General features: G+C 36.5%; 1 long non-coding RNA gene across 2 annotated transcripts in view; it reads right to left on the bottom strand.

Moving 5' to 3' along the window:
* Positions 1-987: 987 nt before the first annotated feature.
* The window catches only part of LOC310923337, a 65,298-nt gene continuing 38,831 nt past the window's right edge, over positions 988-27,454 (bottom strand). For both annotated transcript variants that reach the window (XR_014592580.1, XR_014592581.1), the window contains 2 exons: positions 14,685-14,711; positions 988-1,206 (listed from right to left, as the gene is read on the bottom strand). This is a non-coding gene — a long non-coding RNA (uncharacterized lncRNA). The remainder of the gene's footprint in view (positions 1,207-14,684; positions 14,712-27,454) is intronic.

The raw sequence follows: 27,454 nt of genomic DNA on the forward strand, positions 1-27,454 counted from the left end.
CAAGCAATGAACATTGAACACTGCCAGTGAGATGAATCTTAAAATCACCCACTGTGTTCTGGTTTTGTAAACAGATGAGGGCATTTAATGTAACCAAAGACATAAAAAAATCAACACATTATGCAAATTCAATAACAAATGTAAAATGATAAATTAGTGAGCAACTATTCAATTATTACTGTGACTAATTCCTGTAGACAGTGCCACAGTAAATGAACCTGAACTTGTTCTGGTTGACTGCAGTGTTCTGTTGAAACAATTCCATTTGGTTTGTTTGCCGTTTATGTAGATCAGTGAAGTAGATAGCATCTGTTTAATGAGCTCCCACTTCATTACAGAGCTGCACTACTTACTGAGCCATTCTTCTTAAGCATGCAGTCTGCATAATCTGGTGTTGTTTTAAAGCAAATACTAATTTATGATTACCTGTTACATTAGGCCACTGAAAATTGTACTTACACTGGCTTGCATGAGCAGAATACTAATGGCCTTATTATGGATTGTAGTGATGTTTCATGCTTACAGGCTGTGAACATAAATTCCCATCTCAAGCATACTGGCTGAACAATGCACACAGTGTAAAAAAGAAAAGAGATGTAATACATTCACTTGCAAAACATACAAATTACATTTTCCATAGCCATCAGAAATAAAAATGTAGGGTATAATCAGAAACATTTCAGTGATACTATGCTGCCAGTATAGATAGCTGAATCATAACAGAATTATTCATCACAGTCTGGTGATTGTTATGTAATTGATATCACAATAATAGGTAACCAGATCCTTTACTGAATAAAAAGATGACAAAATCTTCAGATATATTACAGTTGTTAGAGGTACCACTGGTATCGGCGATTGATGGAGAGATGGGGAGACTGACCATGATCAGAATCTGATTTTATTCAGGTTTTCCAAGAATTTATATACCATTTCAGTAAGGTTAATAATTTCTACTACAATAATTAGGTTAAAAGATCATACAAACAACTCATGCATTTTTCAACATCTTCATTGTAGGGGGTTGATTGATTCTTCTTCTGTAAGCAAGTTTCTAATCCCATCTTCTCATAAGCTCAAAGTTCTGTTTGTCCTCGCCAGGGCATCCTAGTCACCAGACTAGATATGCTAATTAAGTCTATCTCAGTCTTGTGAATCCTCACACCACTGGTAATCTCCAGATCATGTAAAAACTGCAGATAATAGCTGTAAATGTGAATAAAGAAGTGATAAATAAGACTTGTATTATAGTTCAAACCTGGCCAAATTTCACCTTTAGATCAGCTCCATAGAACTGGAATAGGCATCCTCGAAAAATAGAAAATTCACTTCAGCAGAGTCCACTGGATACCTTTTCCAACATTTAAGCTACAAGTTTCCCTATACATTAAAAACACTCATGTGTTCCATGACACACAGCAAGGCAGTAAATAATTGCATAGTCCTCTACTCTGCTCACATAGTCCCTACCACTCTGACTTGAAAGATAATTCTGTCTTAAATCACTAAATCTTTTTAAGAGTCTATGTCAGTGTTTGTCTGCTGTTTGTTTGAGTGTACAAGAGCCATTGCTATTATTAGAGAAAAGGAAGAAGTCCAAGTGATCTGCAAATCCCCCATTAAGTAATACTGACCACAACCTGTGTAATATATCTTTTACAAGGAAATACAAGAATTGTTGACCTAAATTTCAGACAAGAAACCTAACCAAGAACATCCTGGAGAAAAACTGAGAAATTTAGACTCTGAAATGGGATTTAGCTGCTTAACAATACCGGCATGAAATCCCAGCGGAGAAAGGTCCTCTTGGACAAAATAACAACATCTAAAAACCACCACAAAGCAAAATAGAAGCAATACTGTAAAAACATTCAGCTGAAAGGGTTACAGAAGACATAGTTGAAAGCTTATGAAAACAAAACCAGTTCAAATTAGTCACATAGAAAATGAATCCAGCTCGTCAAAACCCAATAAAAAGCACAAAAAAATCCTTCCAGAAAATGCACAAGAAATTATATATTAGAAAAAAAGTTTGGAGGACAATGATGGATTTCAGAAACTTACAAAAAGGAAAGGCAGCTATAAACACATTTCAGAAAACCAAAAGATTCTTCAATAACAATATTCATCACAAATTAAGTTAAGCAGATATTTACCCTTAACACTTCTTCCAATCAATAAATAAGACATTATCCAAAGCCGAAGCGTTTACAACATTTGTGTTCCAAGTTTAGTCCTTAACTATAGTCCTTAACTATTAAGTATATTCCAATACCACACATAGAAATGCATAATTCTCTTTTTAAATGTGTGCAATATTCTACTTACTTCCTTCAGAGCAAAGCACAGGGTGAAAAACACATGACAGCATCCCTCTAAGTTGCAACAACAGGCAAATATTTTCTAACCACCCATGTGGAGTCAGAATATATTGAAACACATTAAAATTTGACCAATAAAAGTGATAGGATAAGAAGTGAGATGGAGGTCCTGCATATTTATAGCACAAAGCAGCAACAAGGACAGTGGATACACATCCACTAAACTAGTGTTCCTCTATGAGAACACTAACACCAGACAGCACCACTGCAGCTCTTCTGTCTCCCTTTAGAACACAAGCTCAATCCACACCACTGAGATGTCTCTGCATCATGGTGCATTGCCTGCTTAAGTCAGTGAGTTCCAGAGGTTCATGTATCTCTCAGTTTAGCAGGACTGAGTCTCAGTGACTCTCTTTACCTCTAAGCTGGTAGCCATGGGCCTCCACCAGAAGATGAGCAACCAAGTGCTGCGCGATGGGCAAGCCTTTAAACCATAGCAATGAAAGATTTTGTGGAACAAAAAAGCCTCAGTGTAAAACAAAGGTCTAGAGTTTTCAGCAATTCCTTTGCCCTTTCAACTCAAAAAATAACAGTTTCTTTATTTTTTTCCAAAGTGTGAGTAATTCATTTTGACCTAACCAAGACCCCAGCAGATCCTCTGTGCATTTAAGAAATGAAAAGCACTGAAAGCCAGGTCATCCCTTTATAAAAGGATGTGTACTAAGGCACAGAGGCTCTGACTAGCATTTTTTGTATCACTGGCTAATGATTTCTGTTCTCAAACCACGATAAGATGCAAACCTTTTCACAAAATTAGTTTGATCTTTCTTTTTCTCCACAGAATCCAAGTTTTCAATTTGGAGGAAAAATTTTATTTTTGTATCATTTGTCATAGTTTTGAAATCACTTATATATTTCTAGTTGCCTTACTTCTCCTTCTTGGTGCCTGAGAGCTTTTGATGGACTGCAGCCACTTATTGTCTATATGAAGCTTATACCTGACAATAAAGAAACCAGGTTTAGAATGATGTCTGAATTCTGAGTAAATGAGCTCTGAAAATTATGGTTAGAAGCAGGAATCAGTTAAAAGACTCGTCAGAGCTAAAACTCATTGATATCTGTAGTACTGCTATAAATAAGTTTGTTAGAGCACAACTGTACTTTTGAATGCAGTGGATGTCTGGAAGAGAAGAAGATGGACCAGAGGCAGGTTTATTTCTAACTGCCAGTTCTGGAACACATTAAATACTTTTCTGTTATTAACACAGATGAAAGGCAATTAGGAAACTGTTCAATACAAATTTAAGTACTAAGCTCCATATAGAAAGAAGACTAGTTAGAAATACCTTTTATGTTGTTCTGACCATACCAAGAAGACCTTTACAGTTCAAGTGCTCTGTTAGGGCAGACACTTGAAGAATGAACATTCACTGCCAAGAAAGTTCCTCAATCACAGTTTTAAACACTGTTCAGAACAAAGCATATGGTCCAATGACCCTTGTGGACAGCTGGTAGGCTAATGGAAATTACAGATCTTCCAAATACCTACCCACTCTACTCAGTAAGTAATAATATTCTTCTTGACCTAAAATGTTGAGTACATGCCATAGGTATGCCAACATCCAATTTAGCAGCAAACACAAAGAAATGCAAAGAAGTTTTGTACATATGGAAGTTTTGAAAAATAAAAGTATTCAAATTTCAAGCATCAAATATTGAATGTTGCTGACAAAGTCATCAGGTATCTCATCAGACAGATAAAATGAGAAGACAAGGAAATTCTTTGGAATTGTTGCTGTGCTTTACAAAATACAAACATCCACAGAACAAGAGATATTGGTGACATACTTTTCATCTTTTCTCAGTTTTCATATTTCTGTAGGGAAGCATCAAAGTAGTGTTAAAAGATCCTTTGGTGAGGCCATGGGGTGATGTTGACAGATGCATAAACACAGTGAGAGCAAAGTTTTTGTTTGTACTCTGCAGAACTGCTCCAGGAAATGGAGAAAGTTAACTTTTTCCACCATTCAGGAAAGACCTGACTGGAATGGAAGCTGAGTAACAGGAAAACTCTTGTAGATAGGGAGGACATCTATATTTTTTTGCTTACTCTTTAATTTTGTATAGCCACAACAACCCTTATAAACCAAGAATGAAATTCTTGTTTTAGTGTCCATAACCCCTTACCTTCTTATAGACACTGGAAAGCAAAATCAGTGTAAGACTCTTACTATAAAAGATCCATTTTCCTCTTCTCTTGTCACATCATTCTACTGAAAAACATTAAATTAATTATATCACCAAGTTTAGGATTTCTTTTCCTGGTAAAGAGTTTTGAAGTATTCACAAAAGACTACAGATTAATCAGATACAGTATCTTCAGCCATATCTGCAAACTCTTTTAATACAGAAAGAAATTTTCAAACACTGAGAGGCACAAAAACCAGCTCTTCTCCTGGCAAAACACTGTTATTTGGTAATTAATATTCTGTTAATATAAGGCTACAGTCGCCCTCAATTCCCTCAGCAGGAATCTTTGCAGGTCTCTCACGCTCAGCAACACTCTTCTGTGTATTACCTCTGTTCCTGATACAACAAATAATCAGATGTCTCCTTCCTTATTAAGGAAAGCAAGCAGATTAATGTAAGAGATAGCTATTTCTAATAATAAACTCTGATAAATTGTTTGTTAAAATAAATAACATAAAAAACATAGCTTAAAAAGGCCTTCAAGGAAGGTGCAGCCTCAGTGTAGACTTACAAATACACTGAGTTAATACATCCAGACTGACAGAGGCCAAAAGCCTGGCATAGTGCTCATTTTGCTTAAAACAAACAAACAAACAATAAATAAATAAATAAATATATAAAGAAATAAATTTGTTTGCCTATAAAGTGTTGACTTCATTATCCTTTTCAGATGATCCAAGAGAATTAGAATTCAGCCTGCAACAAGGTTGGAGACACAACAGAAAATGAGTAAGCACCAGAAAACCTGACAGATTTTTTCAGGAAAGCAGTCCAATATGTATCCAACTGTGATGAATCCTCCTGGTAAAATAGACAAGCCCTAAGAGCTGCAGTGCATTTGCCACTGCCTGACAGAGTCCAAGTATACCAGGTCCAACGAACTTCCTCTTTCTCTCTCTAACAAACTTTTCTTTTCAGGAGGTTCAAGAGCAGTTTCATTAATTTTCTGAGCATGTAGAACATTTATTTTTTATTTTATTTTCTTTTAAAAAAAGATAATCTATAGGAAAAAACATGGTAAAAAAGTGGTGGATTTCACTTTTCTTTTCTTTTTAAAATTATGTTTGGTTATTTGCTGCTATCCTTTAACTACTACTTATGTTGCTAGATTTGGCAATGGAAGGAAACAGAGGAGAAAAGAGTGCCTGGTATGCCTTCTGCGTTCAGGAAAGGCCACTTAGTAAGCACTCAAAGAGTAACTGACCTAGCCAGAGAATTCAGAAAATAAAGAAAGTGACAAGCAAAATTAATCTGAGATGAAAGCTGCTGAATAACTTCCAATGGAAAATTGACAACCAAGACAAGTCAACAGTAATGCCACTGCATATATTTAGAAATATGGTTCTCTTGATTATGCTGCATGAGATATCTGAAGTGATTGACCAAGTAGAAGAAATGCTAAAAAAAATCACACAACCATATTGTTTGACAAAACCAATCAGATTCAACAAACAATTTTCCCAACAATTTCAAAACAATTTGAAATATGTCAGAATTGCTACAACAAGATATTGAGACAAAGTAGAGGCAAAATTTTGAGTGGATTCAGAGATCAGAGTTCAGCTAAATTGAACACAAGGTTCATATCACTACCTATTTTACATAAAAAAAGAAAACTGGAATATCCAGTTTATGGCACAATGTAACTCTGATTTTTATCCCAAATCAGTATTAAAAACTACTTACAATTATAAAATGAAAGAAAAATAATCAGTAAATAAATAATTAATATTACATATTCTGTTGCTTTGAAAACATATATTTTTAATGTGAAGCAATAATGTAAAAAATGTATGGATTGTGAGGCATAAAATTAGATTATATCTCTCAAGTTTCTAACATAAAAGTAGATGTTTCAAATGGAAAAAGCAGAATGCTTTTAGGTAGCATCCTTTTTGATGCTTTTGAATTAAAAAAATCAATACCTTCTCTAGATACTGAAATTTTGACAAAAGTTATACATTTTTAATGTAAACCTTTCTATTCAACACTTGTCAATAATGCAAGCAAAAGGAAAGTAATAACACACATGACACAGCAACATTTTTAATTACACAATGTGCTATATAAATAATAAATAGGTAAGTAAAATTTAAACCTGCCTATTTGTTTGTCTTTTTTTTTTGTTCTTTCACCTATGCTTGCAGAAGTAAACCCCTCATTTGGACATCCAAGAGAAGGGACCATGTGTGCATCAGCTGCCTGTATTTTCAAAAGCACACTGCATTTGTCATCATATTTGAAGAGTTATCAGTGACAAGTATACAGAAACAAACTAGTTAACACTCCTGCCCAGCAAGACGTGAACTGTGGTAAAAATATTCATTTGCATATGACGGCTAGCAAGATTTCCTTTTGGATGTTATTTATTGGTAGCACATATTCTCACATGAAAGTGCTCACTGAAATCTTCCAAAAGTTCTCTAATTATCTTGGGTTTACTTCAAAAAAACTGTGTTCCAAAGGTTTTCAGTAGCTCCTGCATGGAAGACATTCAGTAATATAATAAGCCAACTCTGTACAGCTCAGTTTCAATTCATACTAACATTGGACCTGATCTCAGATCCTCATTTTCTATATATAAAGAACAGTTCTAAACCTTAAGCCTAATCAGCTTCTCAATACAGAAACAGAACAAAACAAATATTAACAAAATGAAGTGCCTCTGGCTTTGAATTACAATTCTCTCATAGCAGGGTGAAAATGACAGCCTCTTTAAGCTCCAACGAAACAGATTTGTGATGCTACACAGCTCTACAGCCCACATTATCCATGAGTGCAGTATCTTTTAATTCTTCACGCACCTGCTGAACACAGCAAATTTCTGGCCCCAAATGCCCTAAAATAAGGTCAACTGCAAGCTTCAAAATATCAGAGCAAACACAGCACACGGCTTCTAGAACTGTGGCCACAATTAGGCATTTCTGCCCGTCACCATCCCCACCCTGCAATGCAGCTTTGTGCAGCAATGATGGCACTTTGATTAGCAAGCCTCTGAACAGAGCGGGAGCACAGTAGTCAGCAAGCACCATTTGCTATTTTCCTCTCAGCTGTGCAGACATGCTGAAATAATGATCCTGGCAACATGTTAGCAAAACATTAGAAAGACTTTAGTAAGCAAATAATTTAATTACATCCTTTTCTCAGGGAGTTTATATTGTACGACCCCTGACCTTTTATATTGCTGTACCTAAACTCAGCATGGGATTCACACTTCCCATTCCTGTCACAGAATCTCTCCATCTTGTACCATTTAATATAGTGTGCTCCAGGTGTTCTGTGGTGAATGAATAGTTATATTACTACCTGTCAGACACAATCACACTCTATTCATCATCCGTGGCTGGCTGCGTGAAGCCCTGCTTCCAGCAGGCTCCCTCTCTATTTCCTTGTTCAAACGTCTGCAGTGCTTTCGGCCCATCTGTCAAGCCTGTCATTTAGAGGGAAAACAGTATCAGCGCTTTAAATATATGGAGTTCTCTATTGAAACAGTGCTGTGATTGAACTGTCAGCATTCCCAGTATCACAGACAGTAATTCATGACTGGTCAGAGCTCCATTTAGGTTGCTATTACGACGCTGACCTTGCTGGGTCATACTGAGAGATTTTTCCCTTTGCAGTTAGGTCTATAAATAGTGCAATTAACCTTTCAAGAACTACAAAACGTTCTCAGTTCTCCTCCTCCACAAATTTACTTGCTGCTTGCAGTATTTACAATAATCAAGGGGAAAAAAATAATTCAACAGGAAAGAGCATTTTTCTGTCCTGAAGTGTACACCAAGTGTCAGAAAAACAAACAAATACTGTAACACCCCTTGTGCCTTTCCCAGGCAAGACTTGCATGGTTATCATCAGGAGCCTTGCTTCAAGTTCCTCTTTCCTGGTCTCAAGCCTAATGCCTCCGAGTGCTTTCACTCTGAACTATACCCCTCTGCTACAGAATAATCATGAGAATTACAGATGTTTTATACATGTCATACATTTTTTATATTTTCATTTTATTTTTGTGTAAAAAACAAATATTTTTTATTATAAATTTGAATGCGAAACCAAACTCTGAACTAATATAATTCTGAAAGTCAAAAAAAGTACTTCTTAGGTACACTTGCTCCTGGTGGTTTTGCAAAAGTACCATTCAATTTAAGAAAAATTTGACATCAAAAAAATCTCAGTGCATCAGAGTTTACATTCCAAAAATCTCCTGTGGGAACAATTGACAAAAAGAGTTTTGTATGAACCACTCATCATGAAATCATGGAAACATCGAATGTCTTGGGTTGGAAAAGATCTTAGAGATCCTTAGAGATCCTTCCAATGCCCCTGCCATGGGCAGAGGCACCTGCCACTAGACCAGGTAGCTCAAGCCCATCCAACCTGGCCTTGAACACCTCCAGGAATAGGGCATCCACAGCTGCTCTGGGAAACCTGTTCACCACTCTCATAGTAAAAAAATTCTTCTTAATATCTAACCTAAAGCTATGCGTTTTCAGTTTGAATCCATTTCCTCTTGTCCTGCCACTATATGATCATGAGATGACTGCATCCAATAGAATAATCTCTGTGTAACTTATGAGTCACTTATTAACTAGTATCTCTTTAGAATTTAAAACACTTGAAATAGGCTGGCTTTCAGTTGTTTCTTCTTTAAAAAAAATCAAACCCAACCTAAAATGCAGGCACAGTAAACTCATGTGGTCCAACCTTGGGCAAAACACTGAAAATTCCTCTGGACTTTGAGGACTCTGAATTACTGAACAATACAGTACACTGGTAGTGAATGTACACCTGAGACCAAGTCTGGGTTTATGTCTTTAACCACAACATTTTTCAGCAGTTAGACTGTGATCTTGGGACTGCATACTCACCATGCAGCATTTAAGAATCAGTCCAGCTGGAGCAGGACTAGCAAAACTGGGGAAGAGAAAGTGAAAATTCTTGTGAAGTATAAACAGGTTAAGAAAAAAATCAAAGGGGTTAATTTAAGGCACCAGGGGAACAGAGCAATGTGGAGAACAATATAACCCAGCTGCCTCCTTCAGTCTAAGAACAAGGTTCCAATTTGAACACAACAGCACTGTCTCAGTAGGCTTACTGGGTTAAAGCTTAGGGCTCTGACCTTGATTACATTTTTAGATCTGGACATGGTCACTGTTCTTCTCTGGGAAAATATCTGGAATTCTGTGACTGCAGCCAAAGCTGCAAAACCAAGCTAGCTAACCCTAGGTACTTATGAGGTTTCCAGTATTATTAATATAGAAATAAACATTCAGAAAATAATTCAAAATATCTTTTTTGTGGATTTTGTTTGGTTTTTTTTAATACACAATCTATTTTTTGCTTACCAGAATTAACCTAGGCAATTTTGAAAATCCAGGTAATACATTTAATCAATATCAGCTCAGTTGGATGTTTCATTTGAAAGCCCCTTCCCCAAGTAAGTATTATACAAGGCTGCAAAGAATATTATGCTGCAAAGAATACACAAGAATCACCAATGACAAGTAGAAGGCTTTCACAAAACTAAATTATTTAGTATATGAATGTGAAAATACAGCAGAGAAAAAGACAAAAAAGTATTTCTAAAGCAACTGTCTTCTAATTAGAGACAGGAGTGAAATTAATTATGTAGCTTCAGCCAGCCTGAATATTTTGGGCTCTGAAAGAAAGATACAGTAACATAGATTCCTCCCTGTATTGTTAGCAGTTTCTTGAATGTTTCCTTCTTTAGATTTCTCCACCATGAATGCAAATGTCACAGTTTATTATAGATATTGAATAAGTATAATTAAGAAATAATTTCATTTAATTTCTTCTTTCTTGGAGGAATTCATAAAACAAAGACACATAGAGCCATGCCCTTGCTATTGTTTTTAGCTTTTTTAATGAATATTTCAGGATATGTCTGCCCTCAATCTGAAGGCAAAAGCTTTCACTTATTATTATAAAGGCTGAATAAGTTTAAGTCTCATCTCATTAACTGTCATATTACCAGGCTTTATGCCATACCATTCAAGTTTCACTGAGCATTCAGAATTGCTTAATTATGTACAGTAAAAACAGTCTGCTAAGACTTTCCCTTTCAGATTAATATGGAGGGAAAAGGACAGAGGTCATCCTCATGACTCACTCTTGCTTGCCACTGTGTTAACTCATAATGACAGAGGCCTTTTGTTAGTGACAAAAATGTAATGAGCATTTGAAAATAAAATGTTTACATCAAAAGGAGAGACGCTTTGATTTTGCAGATGAACAATTTTTTCACTCCTTCTCTTCTTCCTGTGTTGGTGTTAAGCTGCATAGAACATTCTTTACAAATTATACCACCCCTTGTTAATTACACTATGCTGACATTGCTTGTCATTACTAAACCAACTACATGCTTTGCATGCTCAGATCTCAATAGCTATTTTGTTGCACAAAATATGGGAAGCCTTATAGATTACAGAGACTGGTCATTACCCACATAAGCTACCCTATTTTGTTCTATATTTAAACAAACACATGTACAAATCCCAGTTGTGTGGTCTGCAATCTGGATATGCTGTCATCCATAGTCAAAATGACAGTCCTTTCTGTGAGTTTATGACACATTCCTATCAGGAGCTCCTCATTCTGTCACATCCATCTCTCCTGACGCACAGTTCCTAAAGATTTTAGATATCAAGCATATGCACATAGATATGCAGCTCATATTCACACATAAGCACCCCTACACATGGATTGCACTGCTTATCTCTGCTTTCCAATGAAAAAATCAGAATGAGCATTTTCTCAAAAAATAAAAGCTTTCTCTCTCTCTTAATCCCTTTCCAGAGCTATACCCTGCAAGTGGAAGTAAGATGCCAATAAGGTTAATCAGTAAGTATGCTACATTCGCAGAAAATAAATTAGACAGATTACCATTCTTCATCCAGCAATTTCATATGCTTTCTTCGGAAAGGACAATAACCATTTGTGTAAAAGTACATTCTACAACACAAAGAAAGAAATCCTGGCACTCTCACTTAAATAATCTCTCCTTATTCACAAAGATATGCCTCTATGCATAAAGAAAAAAATGTGTAAAGAAAAGTATGTGTTCCCTAAACATCTTACAAAAGCATCTAGTGTTCTTCTGAAGTTTGGAGAATGTAACATTCTTTAAATATGTGTTGGATTTTCTGTTTTTCCAATTGCATTACTCGGTTTAACAAATTCCCATATTTTTCCTCACTTTAGTTTTAGACAAACACAAATATGACACAAGCACTATACTTCAGTTTGCATTTACTTTGTTTTGTCAGAACGTGATTTTGAAAGGCTTGTCACCTTGTCAGAGAAGAATCAACATAATGCTTTTAGCTGTAATTACTATTAGCTTTAAGAGTCTGACTAGAAAACAATAGTTTAACAGCTTTCCTTTTCCACACAAAGCTGCCTGCCATTATTTTTACAACAAAATCCAGCTCTTCACACATTTACCCACAACTGGAAACACTGAAAAGTCTTCTGAAATGATGGGAAGACCTAACAGTGCTGTATCATCATGACACTGTGCCACAAATTACAATATCCCTGCATCACAATTTTGGAATGCTATCCATAATCTGCCACTGAATAAAGGTTTTCTGAAAACTTCTAACCTATGAAAACTTCTAACTATCACTGTCAAAATAAATTGGGCTTCAGTACACTCTCACTGATTATTTACAGTCCTCTCCAGCCCAGAAATGCAACCACCTGTTACAAAAGTACTGATGCTTTGGTTCATTGTCTAGGTGCTCACTGGACTTGTAGCTGTTACTTTTCCCCCATTGCATCATCACTATCAAAATGACACAAACTTTTAAGACTCACACGAGTGTAAAGTGCAAGCAGGTATTAAAATTAAAGGAGACAATTTCAGTGAGGCTCAATCTGAGAAAGTGATTAATTGAGGCAATTGACAGAAAGGCATTAGTAGTTTTAACTTCCTAACTGACTTCATTCAATCATTAAGGGACCAAGAAAAAATTTCTAAACAAATGTTTAGAATGTAATATAATTACAAATGTAATTCAGGTATAAACTGAAAAGAGGGAAAGGATTGATTCATGAACTACAACAAGAAGATTGCTAGTACCTCCCTCTTTTTAAAGGCTGAAAGAACATCTTCCAAAAGGTCCTGACTGGAGAGGTAGGATTCCAAATATAAGACCAAACACAATATTAGGTAGAAAATGCTGGTAGTTTCAATATTTCTCTTCTGTGACTCACAAGGGACTGCAAAGATTATTCTTTCCATTCCCTTCATGCAGCCACACTTTGTGAAGAAAAGGGCAGTGAGGGCCATCAAGTTGATTATAGGAATGAAACACATATTCTTCGTTCGAAAGGCTATGACAATCAGGGTGGTTCAGAAGGGTCTGGAATGAGCTAATTGCTCCATTCTAGCAGGTGAAGGGGGGGCTACAAGAAAAATGAAGGGAGACTTTTTACAAGGGCATGTAGTAACAGGACAAAGAGGAATGGCTTTAAACTGAAAGAGAGTAGGCTTAGATAAGATATTAGGAATAAAGTCTTCACTGTGGCAGTGGTGAGGCATTGGAACGGGTTTCCCAGAGAAGTTGTGGAGGCCCATCCTTGTGGGAAATTGGTCCTTGTGGACGATCCTCGTGGTTCTCCAACCTGTGGAGATTGTTCAAGGCCAAGTTGGATGGAGCTTTGAGCAACCTGATCAAGTGAAATGTGTCCCTGCCCTTGGTAGGACAGATGGAACAGGATGATCTTCAATGTCTATCCCAAAACATGTCGTTCATGATTCTATGATGATAGTGTCTGGTATATTCTCTAACCTTTAAGATATTCTGTACCAGGGCACAACAGGCTGTCTGATCATATTTGACCTGAACAGTCTCAAGGCTGCAAATGTCCTCAAAGTGCTTTTTGAGAACAATTTCCCAAGCAAAACCAGAAACTACATGCAGAAAGAGCATATATACAAAGGAGAAGAGACCCCAAGTGTCTCTAGGCCTAAGAAAGCTAGTTGGAGGAGAAAATTGCCCTGAATCACGAGATCCAAATTATAGCATAATAAAATCAAGATTAGAGTCATTAGAACAAACAAACACATTAATTGAAATTCTTACACCTCTGATGCAATTAAGAGCCTTTTTGTTAAAGAACTGGAGTTAATAACCTTTGAGATTTATAAAGGGAAACACATTGGTTGCTCTTTGGTGTTTTCCTTCCCAAAAAACTCTGACCTCTTCAGTCAGGCCCCAAGGAAGAGCAAAACAACTGAAGTCTCATCTTCCATAGAAAGTACCTAACCACTGGAGAAAGTAAACTGTGAGGTTTCAATTGCAGGCCTGGAAGCAAGAGCTGCATTACAGCTAACACAGTCTCATTTCTGAAAAGAGAATTTGCACCCATGAACGTGTATGGATGTATCTGCTGTGCCACTGGAAATACCATTAGTGAATTTAACCTCGTGAATAATAACAGTCATTATCACTTTGTAATATGTAGTGGTTTTTTTACCATTTTGTTGAACTAACTTTTTCTCTTTTTTTAATCTATTAAAATTAATATCTATTCCCTCTCAGACGTTAATTATTTTCTCTCTTTACCAGAAATTAGAAGGTTTTTGTTTCTTACTTTTCTAGACTATTTGCCACTGTAGACCTACTCTATAGTGACAACACAAGTTTGCTTTTTACCTCATTTTTTCTACCCCAAATAACTAAGTGCACAGACAAGATCCAGCTCATGTAACCAGAATGCATGTAACCAGAATTAAATAAAAGCATTCAATATGTTTGAAAGTATTAGAGCAAAAAGAACCCATACCAAATCAAATCACACCAGACAAACAGAATACTACTCATATTACAAGAGATGGAATTCATATCATCACACAAATGAAATAAGTAACCTTTGAAACCCAATAAGTCCTCTGAAGCCATTAATAAGACTTCCAAAAGTTTAGAAAATATAGATTTAAAAAGTATCAGGACTACAGGCTATTTCTAAAGCATGGAAATGTTTTTTAATAAATGAGGAGACTCATTGAGAGCAGGCAAGCATTCAGTGATCTAAACAGCGAAGCACTCTTTCAATAAGCTAATAAATAGGAGAAAAGAGGCTACCCACCTCTTATGCCACAATGGTCTAGGATCTCTGTAACAAAAAAAAAGTTTACACATTAGGAGATTTTCTATTTTAAAGAGACATTAGATATATTGTGGTGTCTGCTCAACATTTCCATGGCTGGTGCAAACAAAAAGTCCACATGATCTTCAAAAAAACTTTTTTAAAGAAAGCCCAAAGTGAAAGATGTCTGTCCTCTGTAGAAGAAAAATTTAAGCAATTTATTTCAATTAACTTGTTCTCCTAAATGATTTTATCTCCATAGGAAAGACAGGATCTATCAACTAAAAAAACTCTCATTTCAATCACAGAACATCCCAGTTAGCATTACTAAAACTGACTAAATTCTGAGGGATGAAGATGATTAACAAAAGTAAATGCATTGAACTCAAAGTGAGATAAAACTAATTGAGGTCTTTATTAAAAAAAAAAAAATCTAAAAATTTGTTCTGTAGGGTTCACATAATACTGTAATATCTCCACAAGACAGAATCACAGAATATTCTGAGTTGGAAGAGACCCAAAAAGATCATCCAGTCCAAGGTGTATGGCCCACACAGGAATGAACCCACAACTTTGGCATTATTATGTTCTAATTAACTGAGCTAATCCTAGCAGCTGACTCCTGTGACTATACTTCATGGAGAGCTTTCCAAGGACACCAATTCTACCTCCACCATGAAACCGATGACCTCTCCTCCATTTTTTAGGTGTGAGGTCAAGTCATAGTCAGAAGAAACTTTAGTATGGATCTTCCTTTGGCCTACACACCCACAGTGTTTGAGAATGTCAAATTGCATATCTTAAATTTATTATTGTCTTTAAGCCTAATTATGTATTTTTATCAAATGAGTATTTAGTATAGGGGTATGTGTTTCAAAAGGAGGAGACACTTAAAACTCAGAATTGTTAATTATATTTCCCATTCCTCTGAGTTTCTTGAGACCTTCCAATCCTGCATCTTCACCAGAAGTTACATTTCCAGAGGTGGAGTCACTCTGATGGTGCAAAGCAGGTGAGAGGACAGAAACAGAAAACATAAGTCCTCAGCATGTCTCACTGATACATTATTATCAGCATGTAGTATGAGTGGTATCCATTAAGCCAGAAGAATTACTTCACAAATATATGGCCTACTGACCATGTGGGTTTTTTGAACAAGAATTAATATGACAGCAGGGTCTCAATTCTCTCAGCTACATCTCATTTACAAAAAAAGAATGAAAACTAGCACTGGTGAAGAAGTTACCATTTCTCTTGGTTCAGTAAGAATGAGTGAAGTACCAAAAGAATGAGGGGCAGAGCAACAAAGAAATCTAGGAAACAGAGGGTCATGATTTTTAGCTTTCAAGTTCTTAGTGAAATTTTAGGTTCCTGAAGTACTCATGCTACACTCACAGCCAAGTGAATTTACATGTTCTTCCCATATTTTTTCCCACTATTGTTAATTGGCAAAATGCTAGCATAAGTAGATGTCTCTTGAAGAATATTTAGGGATTCAATCTCAGCTGCAGAACCTTAAGATCCTGCAAAAAATGATCAATAACTTAATTGCAAGCCATTTGCAGTTTAATGAAGTCATACTCAGAGCCTGACTTCTGTAAATTGCCATTAAATACAGATGTTTCACATGAACTGACTGCATTATTTACAGAACTCTGGTTTTCAAACACTAAAAGTCAGATATACCATGCTTCATATTAAGTAGTTTAAACACTCTGGAAGATATCACAAAAAATGGCAGCAGACAATTTAAGAAAGAATGCTTGAAGTTGAGGCATTAATTGAAATAATTTGAGGGCACATTCTGTATTGCTTCTCACTAAGAAGAAGGAAAAAACATTATCCAAAACACAGAGGAAAATGACAACTGAAAACAATGAACACAATCTTGAAAATCTCCCACATGCACTTTTTCCTAGAAAAAAAGTCAGTTGTTCTAGTTGAGGTAGAACTGAATATATATTACTGTCAAGTTTCTCTAAAAGGATTCTTTCGTAGATACAACCAGGTGCTAGTTAATCAGTTTGATGGGCATGCATAACTGAGCTGAGACCTGCATACTCAGAACCACATTAATATAGCACCTTTATGACCAGCAAAAAATCAGACCCAAAATCCACCACAGCATATTGTCATAAGTTTCTGATGCCAACCTTAGTCAGCTTTCTCAGAAAATGTGTTAAATGGAATCTTAAGTGTATTTTGTAAGGGTTTTGCTCACTTTCAGCTACCAAGCAGAAATGACAGCTTAGAGACTCACACACTCCTACAATGTCCACTGTCTTTTTGCTAGAGGGTCTTGTTCTGTTTCAATTTTGCTATGCTAAATATGTCCCAATTCAGTCACCATAGCACACCAGAACAAATCTTTCCTCACTGTGAATTTAAGAATGAGTCCCTTTATCCAACTGTTATGGGTCTTGTCCAACAAAAGTACTCTTTTTTTACAGTTAAACTACTGCTACTAGATTCAGAATATTGGAGGTTCTGCAGAATGGACTGCTACAGCACTGAAAAGATTTATATCTGGCCAGGAGGGCTCTACATGGCTTTGCTGCTATTACGCTGCCAGTTCCACTCATTGCACTTGCCTACAAAATATTCATGTTTCAATTTATTTGGATTCACTCATACATTTGGGACAATGGTCACTTTTTTTCTGTACCTCTTTCTTTCATATGATAAAAGTAGTCTTTACAGGCATCATCTCCTTTTTGACCCTTCAGGGTTTACATCAAGTTGTCATAGTTTCCTAATATCTGCAAGAGTTATTACAACAAAGCAGCTGTTATGGCTATTTTTAACCCTGTATCAGATCTTATTTAGTTTAGATTATTTTATTACTATGGTGTCACAAAGTCCTTAATTTTTATTCAAAACACTCAGACTCCAATGTTTAATTATATTCCAGTCAAAATTTAAACATTTCTGCAGTCATTAGGGGTTTAGGGTAGAAGATTAAAAAATTTCAAAATGTTTCTCAATATTTTCTCTGATTTATAGGAACTGAATTTTATAGCAGTTTAGAAGCAATGTCACCCAATATATTTCAGTGAAGTCACCTGTTTTTCTCCTAAGCACTTCAACGGTAGTTATATTCTTTTACAGTCTTTCTGTATACAAAGTTCCATTCTTAATCATGCTATAAAAAGATTGATTTTTGTCAAACGACTAGCCAATTTTTAAAACTTCAACGTCCTTTCCTAAAAAGAGTCTTCCTGCACTCTAGATAGACTAAAGTTGAAATTACCTCTTTTGTTTCATTACTTTTCCAAAGTCACACACTTTTATAGGATCTTCATCTCTATTACCAGTTGCATAGTTTGCTCAAAAAGTTGTATTGATATATTACACACATATGATGAGTTAAAATGCTAGTGTTTACCCTTTGTATATGGCAGAAGTGATCACACTACATCCACACATCTATGTCCCTGTTTACTTTGTCAGGTCAATTCCAACCCTAGAAAGATCACCAAATATTTAAGAGGGCACTACTAAGCCTGAAAACCTGCCTGCAAAAACGTATGAGCAGTTTTGCTTTAAAAACATTTTCACAGAAAGCAAGCCTGGAAAACAAACTTAGACATGATGTTTATTGTTTTCTTCAAAGGAATTTTAGCAGTTGAAAGCAGATGGTTACTAGGAGTACTTAACACTGTTTAATGTTGTCATAATCATTTTTACGGGAAGAAAGTAGCAAAATAGTAACAACTCATTTTGGTAAAGGAAATTTCATACAAGCAATAGATTACAGCCTGTAGGAGGAAAATCAGAAATTCAGATGTTCCTTAAAAATGAAGTAGTAGTAACGCTTCAGGTAGAAATCAAACTACAGTAGGGGATAAGAAGTATAGAAGAAAAAAATAGTAGCAAACAAAATCAATTGTCTATGAGATTTTCATAATGACTGACATGAAAAATAATCCTTTTCCATGAACAGAGCTCTAGAAAATCATTCTGACCTGTAAGATGTGTTCAGATGAAAGAAAAACACAGAAATTACAAATAATATAGAAAATGTCAATGCCAAGTCGGGTGGAAATGTTGATCTACTGAAGGACAGGAAAGCTCTACGGAGGGATCTGGACAGGATGGGCTGAGGTTGTTTGAATGAGGATCAACAAGGTCTTTGGGCATCAGGCCTTTGGACCTTAACAAGCCAAGGCAGGGCTACAGACTGAGACAGAGCGCCTGGAAGCTGGCTGACAGCAGCTGAACATGAACCAGTGTGTGCCCAGGTAGCCAGGGAGATCAATGACCTCTATCTACCTCTCTCAGCAATGGTGTGACCAGCAGGACCAGGGCAGTGACCATACTCCTGTACTGAGTGATGCCTTGAGTCCTGTGTTCAGTTTTGGGCCTTCTTTTCAAAACAGACATTGAGATGTTGGAACGTGTCCAGAAAAGGGCAGTGAAAGGTCTGGAGCACAAGTCCTATGAGGAGCAGTTGAGGGAGCTGGGGGTGTTTTTCTTGGAGAAAAGAAGGCTCAGAGGGAAGGAACCTTATCACCCTCTACGACTGTCTGAAAGGAGGTGGTTTCCAGATGGTGGTTAGTCTCTTCTACCAAGAAACAAGTGACAAGACAAGAGGAAATGGCCTCAGACTGTGCCAGAGGAAGCTTAGTTTGGGTATTACAAAAAAAATCTTCTCCAAAGGGATTCTCAGACATACAAACAGGTTGTCCAGGAAAGCAGTGGAGCTACCATCCCTGGAGGTATTAAAAAAAACTTAAATATGGTGCACAGAGGCATCAATTAATGTTGGACTTTGTAGCATTAGACCAATGGTTGGGCTTAATGATCTTGAGGGATTTTTCCAACTTGAATGATTAATTGATTCCAAAGCATATTTAAGAAACAAAAACAATGGGGATGACTGTTGTGAGAGAAAAGAGTAGAAAAGATTTGATGTAACCCTCTTTTGCAAAATGCAATTGCAAGAAAGAACTTTGCCAAGTTTGAGACAAAGTGTGAGGCTGAATAGCAGTAGAGGAGATTAGATGAGTTATGAAGAAACATTTCCAGTGGAAAGCACAGAGAAGAGCGTGAATAAATGGAGAAAGTTGCTATGCTTCTGCACTTGGAAACATGTAAGAACAGGAGAAGGAACACCCTTAGGTGTGATGTGCTTTTTGTACAGCTTTGGGAAAACAAGGTGGGGTGCACAGCTTCTCTAACCCCATTCAAGCAGTAGATTCCTATTTCTCTCTGCTTCGCAACAGTTAGCTTCATTTAGGCCACTGACATGAACACTCGAACCAAAGTTTTGGAATCTTAAATATTATTACATTAAAGGATTAGGTAGCATTCTCAATATGGCTTTATGTTTCCTGCTTCTATACATTAGATAAAGAAAATTTTGCTTTTATTATCATCATCCAACAAAATAACAGTGAAAACATTTATTGCCATTTACCATTTAACCAGAATTCAGGCTATAGAGAAGCAGCTTAAAATTTCCTATGAACAGCAGCTAGTTTTCTCTGCTTAAAAATTCAATCTGAAAAAGTTCACACCAAATTTTGAAGACCCACAAAAGGATCTTCCAAAGTCCTTTGAAGGATCCCTTAAAAGTACTTACAAGAACAAATAAACCACACCTTGACAAAAGTGCTGAAATAGTGAGGTAGAACCAACCAATTCCATTTTGCCCTGATTATTACTTTGCTCCTTACCAAGAAGCTGTCTTGCTAAAATTGCAGTAATTTCTAATTTCGAGACTCAGAGTGAATATTACCAGATTTCTTTCATTCTTTCTTAAAAACAGTTGCTTAAGTTAAAAGACAATGAAACACCTAGAAAGGACAATTAAGTTCATCTCCTGTCAGAAAGAGAATGAAGTGCCTTTTTGATGGTCAGCATTCACATGTTTTACAGTGTACCTCAGCACACAATTACACAGTTACAGAACCATCAAAATCATTTTTAGAGACCCGTTGTCATGGAACAATGTAGAGGGTTTTCCATATCACTATTAAGAAATGTTTTATCATATAACTTGCTTTAATATTTCCAATTCTTCGTTCAATAGTCTTATTTTCCTGCTCAATAAACTGATTTAAGATACACCGTGTATACAAAATAGAAGCTGAACTGCTTGCAATGAAAGGAAATACAGGATATAAACAGATTAGGAGTATTAGTAAAGGTAAGTAAATCAATCTGTCCTCCCCTATCAAAAAATATTTTTAAAATAAATGTGGTTATTCACACAACAAAAATGCTGTGGGTGTATTAGACTGAGAAAGCAACCCAAATCATTGAGTTCATTGGAAGAAAGTGAGAATCCTCCTCCACCCCACAGCTGTTCATCATATTTAGCCATGTCTGGTTATTCATATTAGCATTAAATATACTCCTGTCCAATTGGGTTCACTCGTGTTTCCAGTTTTTGAATCTATTCTTTTCCCCTACGTTAAACAAATCTAATGATTCCTATCCATAGCAAATGTGGAGCTGATGAGCAAATGGATGATAAAAATTCCTTTTATTCCTTTGTGCTCATCTCTTCCACTTAAGATTCTTGTCATGCCCTGGGCATTCTAGCTGTCTGGTACTGTTCCTTTATTTCCAATTCCAGTGCATTCTCAGCTGAATATTTGTCTGTCCAGAACATTTGGTTCACTGCCTAGCACCAAGCAAAATCTGCTTGCAATGTAAGAACATGTGGAGAAATTATGAGTTTTTGTCACACCCTATTAAACGGTATTCAAAACACAATGCCCCAGAAAGTAAATTGATTGTAGGTTTTATAACCCTTTTCAGGCTAATGGAAACAATTTAGTACCATGAACGAAAACATTGCTAGTGCAGCTGTGGGAATCTTAAATTGCTCAGCTCAGCAGTTCTGTTCTGGCTTAAGTAGGATAAAGTAGTTAAAGTTCAGTTAGATTCCATTCCCCTGGATCTTTGACAGATCATTTCAGATTAATGTCTTCAAAGTTTTCAACATGCCTTGTAAAAGACTTTCTGAGGAATTCCTGGTTTGTGCTTTTAACTGTGTGGGGGCAGTGTGAAGGAGCTGTAAAAACTGAGAGGGGGAGGGGGTAGGAATGTCCTAGGGAAGTTTTTAATCATATTTCAAATTACCTTGAACCACCTTAATCATTTTTTAAAGTGTTTTGAACATTCTTTTCCTTTAGTTTGGTTTTATTGGCAATATGGGTGGGCAGGGGAGAAGGGAACCAGAAACAAAACAAACAAACAAACAAAACCCCAAACTAACAATAAGAAAACTACCAGCTTTCTTCTAACTTTCATAATGCAGCCAACACAATAAAAATTAGCAATGAAGAGCCAAGGTTGAAAGTCCACACTTAACTCCACTTTAGGAATCAGTTGCAGCTCCTTAAGGTCCTGGGCTTAATGATCTCTTCTTAAGGACAGAAATTTTATCCAATGTTCATTCATATTTCTATATTTTTAAACAGAACTTTGTTTTAAAGCTTGATAGGCAAAAGGAAAACTTGGCTGCTGGAGAACTCCACACTGCACTGTACAAAAAAAATCCACTACTTAGCCACTTACAAGAAGAAATCATTCACGTGGGTATTACCTGCACTGTACTACAAGAAAAACATCTGTGAATATTATTTGACAAATTGATCACTAAATGAGCCATTAGCTTGCAGGGGTTTTGGATTGCCTTAGGAAAGGAGGGTGCTATATAGCACAAAGGCTTACAGATGCAAAACATTGATTGGAAAAAAAAATTGTTCCAGAAGAAAAACTGCAATAAAACAAGCCTAGCATGAAAACCTACGCTTTCTAAAAAGTAAGCCATTTATGAGAAGCAGTAGTAAAACTGCTTAATTCTTCTGTGACTCTGGGGAGAAATCTAAGCCTTTTGAGAAGTGATGGCAAGAAAACTGAAGCCAATGGTGTGTTTGTCAGTGAGAGAATGCCGTGGAAACAAAGTTAGTAATTTTACCATTCCTGCTTGCCAAGAGCTGACAGGTGTGTAGTTTCTTATTGTTCTGAAAAGCAGCCAGAAACCACAGTTTAATATGCATCTGTGTCTTCATAGTAGGGGAGAAAACAGCTGTCTCTCTTGCACATGATACAAGATGATAGAAATATTGAGACATTCTTTTTTACAGTATCTTACCATCATCTTCATGGCTTTGTTTGATCTTTCAACAAAGCACATAGCTGGAAGGAAAAAAAATGCCACAGCCCAGATCAGAGCAGACATGATGTGGCAACGTCTGCTCCCACAAAGTTATTATTTCACAGAGTCTCATCACCTCAACAAGATTTTTTCACAAGAACAAGGGTTGACAGATTAGAGTCGTATTTTTTAGCACAGCAGATCCAGACTTTCTACAAAAATCTCCACTAAATTATTAAGCAAACAAAACCAGGGAAATACCAGGTTATTTCAGATAAACGTGAGTTAATAATTTCCAACCATTCTTAAAGAATGACTCCCATAAATCTTTCAGTTTTAAAATTGCTGAGACATGTCTGTGATTAATAAAGCTTTTGAACACAAAAGGTTTCCTTATACAAGAATTATGTGTGTTTTTCTGTAATATGTGGCAAAGCAATCTTTTAAATCCTAACTCCCTCAGGAAGGTAAAAAATATGAATATGTTACACACACACACACTGTACCAGATGCAATAATTTGCAAGAAATACTAGGCTATGTGGATCAAATTTTCCTTCTGTGTAGAAGTGCACTACAGTGTTAAAAGCTCATGATAACTGGCTGGCATATTGTCAATTGAATATGCATAAAATGTCTGTCCAGACTTGTATGATTTGAAAATCTGACAGATGTAATTTAAGTAATAAGACTTGGAAGTTCTATATTTACCAGAATGTGAGAAGATGGATTAGTAAACTCTTTCAAATATTTGGAAATCTTGAAACTCTCAGAAAAATACTAATACTTTAGAAAAATACTTGGCTTGACCAGCAAGCTTCTGAAAGCTCAGCAAAGCTTACTGCCTGCTTACTTATAAGAGAAGGATCCTCTAGGCTTGTGTGGTACACAGACACACACATTTCTTCTGTCAACACGTTAAAAGTGTCAAACAATAAGACTCAAATACAAAAAAATCAGTGAAGTCAGAGATAAGCACAAAATAATTCTTAGACCAGGGGACAGAGGTGTCATTTTTTCACTTCCTTGACATCAGCCTCTGACACATAAGGAAACAAGTGATTTCATTATCAGAAACTATTTTTTCACTGAATTTTAATACAAGCAGGAAGCAAAACTTGATAATTTATTCTGCTGGATAAAAATGAGCATCTCTGAATTAAGACCTAAAGAAAGTCACACACTGAAAACACTTCCACCCAGTCCCCTCCAATAGTTATTCACTACATTTTTGATAGCCCAGTGTGAACCCAAGCCTTTATGTGCTTGTCCAAGAAAAACAGGTATGAGACACCAGCATGCATGATCCTTCCCTTCACAGTGCAGCTGGAGACTGTGGAAGCTGCAATGAGAACATCTCAACAAACAGAACTGAAACAGATTCAGAATTACTGTCTCCTGCTGAAATTTCTTCTCACAAAGAGCTGCTCTGATCCACTTTATATTCCCCAGGCTTGGGAGGTAGATCAGACTATTAAGTAATAGATTGTAAGAATTACCCTTCCAAACCTATATAAAAGAAATCTAAAAGAAAAATAAAATATTCGTATCCAGTGTCTCAAATAATTTGTGTAAAACTCATATTATCCAATAATTTTTTGAAATCAGGTTAGTTCATTTAAAAAAAAAAAGATAAATGGGAGAAACTGCTTCTTCCACAGTTTTCATTTCTGCACTTCGCAGCACCTGACAGCACAACAGTTCCAGCAGATTTGATATGAATATGTGCCTGACATGGTTAAAGTCAGATGTACCCTGGTGTGGTTTTGGAATGTGGACAGGATACGACCAAAAGCTGCAACATGATGTCAGATATCTTTCTATAATTGCACTTTCAAGTCTAGAAAACCAATACAAGAAATCAAAGAACATACTTGGTCCTGATTTGGCTAGCAAGTCAGCTGAAGCAATACTGATCTGATCCTAAATGCATCATATGCATCACCTATGCCTCACTATATCAGCAACATGCCAATTATCTTTCATGTCAAGAGAAAAAAAGAGGCTGGTTGCATTTTGAGACTTCTTAATAGTTATGTATAAGATTTTGGAATAACAAATAATTACTTTTTATATATACTGATGAATGAGAACAAAGGACTGGTAGCCATACTGTTCAATCTCTCTTATCCTAAAATCACTGGTTGGTAGCCATAGCTAAGTACAAAACAGCAATTGAGCAGATAACAGTTTAAATTAGAATGTTAAAAATTAGTCATCAGCTGTCATACTCTTGGTGTAGAAAGAAGCTCAAAAGAGTTTAGAAGACTGCCTCTCCCACAGAGACCTGTCAAAATCTATTCCATAATTCAGGAGAGATATTACACCTACAGAGATCCTTAAGACTCAGTTAAGCTACCTCCAGGCATGGTTTATCTCACCATAATCAATGAGTATATTTACCAGGATTGAGAAATCCTATTCCAGTGTTCTGTTTTATATGGGAAGACATCTACAGATATCTTTCCATATAAAAGTCCTCAAGTATCCTAGTTCAAATCTGAATCGATATCTTATAAATAAATCTGCATTTGATTAAAATAGCCAAACCAAACTCATGCTTCAGTATCTCCCTTTCTGTCAGAAGTTTAAATACACTACTTCCTAATATGAAAACCCAGAAGTATAGAGATTAACATCTGCATCCACATGCACAAGAACATGTGAACATACAGACAAACTCCTCCTCTGAACACCAAAACCAACTCATATGACCCACTCTACTCATATGACCCACTGAAGATTAGTTTCTCAATTTTTCACAGCAGACTCAGCAAACAAAACCTCAGAAAGCATGAGGAATGTACTGTTCATTGCCACACTCTAATCCAAAATCAGCTTTAAGGATTAAAGTGGGTTTGGTTTTTTTTAATATTTTCAAGCAAGGTAACCCACTGGTATAGTAGTATTCTGTCACAGAGGAACAGAAATGACTGACATATTACCATTTCAAAGCTTGGCTTGCAAACTGAAAAGGATGGTTGAATAAGAGCGCATAACCCTGGAGAACAAGAATGTGATCCTGCAGTTAAGTGAATTCAAGGACAACAAAATAAAGGCAGTTTTTTTCACACAGGTGCAAGCAGAAAAGGAAAATGCATTTTTTGTGTCCACAAATCTCAATTACATATTAAGCAGTGCAGTGGAGGTACTTAAAATACCATGAGTTGGAAGGGACTCATGAGGATCACTGTCCAACTCCTAACTCCACACAGGGCAACTTAAAAATTAAACCATATCTCTCAGAGCATTGTTCCTTGGACACCAACAGACAAGCTGTTGTGTCTGACAAGCTTGTTCCAGTGCCTGGCCACCATCTCAATGAAGAACCTTTCCAATCTGAAGTGCTTGGCCACTATCTCAATGAAGAGCCTTTCCAATCTGAAGAACCAATACCCAGTCTAAACTTCTAGTGAAATATCTTCAAGCCATTCCCTTAAAATTTACTGCTGAACACCAGAGAGAAGAGATAAATACCCTTCTTCCATATCTCCTCATGAGGAAGTGGTAACTGCAATGTGCGTCAATGAGTCTCCTCCAGGCTGAGCAAACCTAGTCTCCTCAGCCACTCCTCATAAGTCATGAGGAGTCCTTGTACCATATCTGTTGTCTTTCTTCGGACATATTATAGTATTTTCATATCCTTACATTATGGGCCCCAAACTGCACACAGTATTGAAAATGAGACCACACCAATGTTCAACAGAGTGAAACAATCACTTCCTTTGACCAGTTAGCTATAATGTGCTCAGTGTACCCAAGGATATGGCTGGCCCCTTTGACCTCCAGGGTACATTGTTGACCAGAATTGAGATAACCACCAGCCAAAACCCCCAATCCCTTTCTGCAAGGCTATAGCCACCTGTCTCCCAGACTATATGTACATAGAGGATTACACCATCCCAGGTGCAGAATATGACATTTGTTCTTGCCAAAATTCACACAACTGGTGACTGTATAGCATTCTAATCTATCAAGATCTATCTGTAAAATCCCTATACCCTTGAGGGTATCAATGGTTCCTCCTAGTTTAATATTGTCTGCAACTACTTACTGTGTGTGCAACTTATGTGTCCAGGTCATTAATAAAACTACCAAATAAAACTGGCCCCAAAATTAAACCTAAAATTGAAGGGAACACCACTACTGACAGGCCATCAGCTAGATGGTATCCCAAATACTACAACTCTTGAACCCATTCTGTCAGTCAGCTGTTCACCCATCATATTACATGTAAGTTCAGTTCTGTGCTGGACATTTTTTCCAGGAGGATTCTGTGATAAACAGTATCAAACCCCAAAATAATAAAAATTAAAACAATAATTAAAAAATGTAAAAAAACCCCAACAACCAAACAGCCCACATCCACTGTCTTACCTTTTTCCACTAGGCAGAAAACTTTATCATCAAAGAATATTAAGTTAGTAAGGCATGACTTTCCCTTCATGAACTAATTGTTGCCTTTGACAGATGACTGCGTTGTCTTTCAAGCGTTTTTCAGCAGCTCCCATAACAATCTTCTCAGGCACTGGAGTGAGAGTGACAAGCCTAGAATTACAAGGGTCATCTTTCTAGCCATTCTTGAAAAATGCTACCTCCCACTCAAGAAGAATAGGACCCCCTCAGATTCCAAAAATTGATAACTGAGAGAGGTTTTG

This window comes from Zosterops lateralis (genome assembly GCF_965231275.1).
Source record: "Zosterops lateralis genome assembly, chromosome: Z".
Taxonomy (NCBI): domain Eukaryota; kingdom Metazoa; phylum Chordata; class Aves; order Passeriformes; family Zosteropidae; genus Zosterops; species Zosterops lateralis.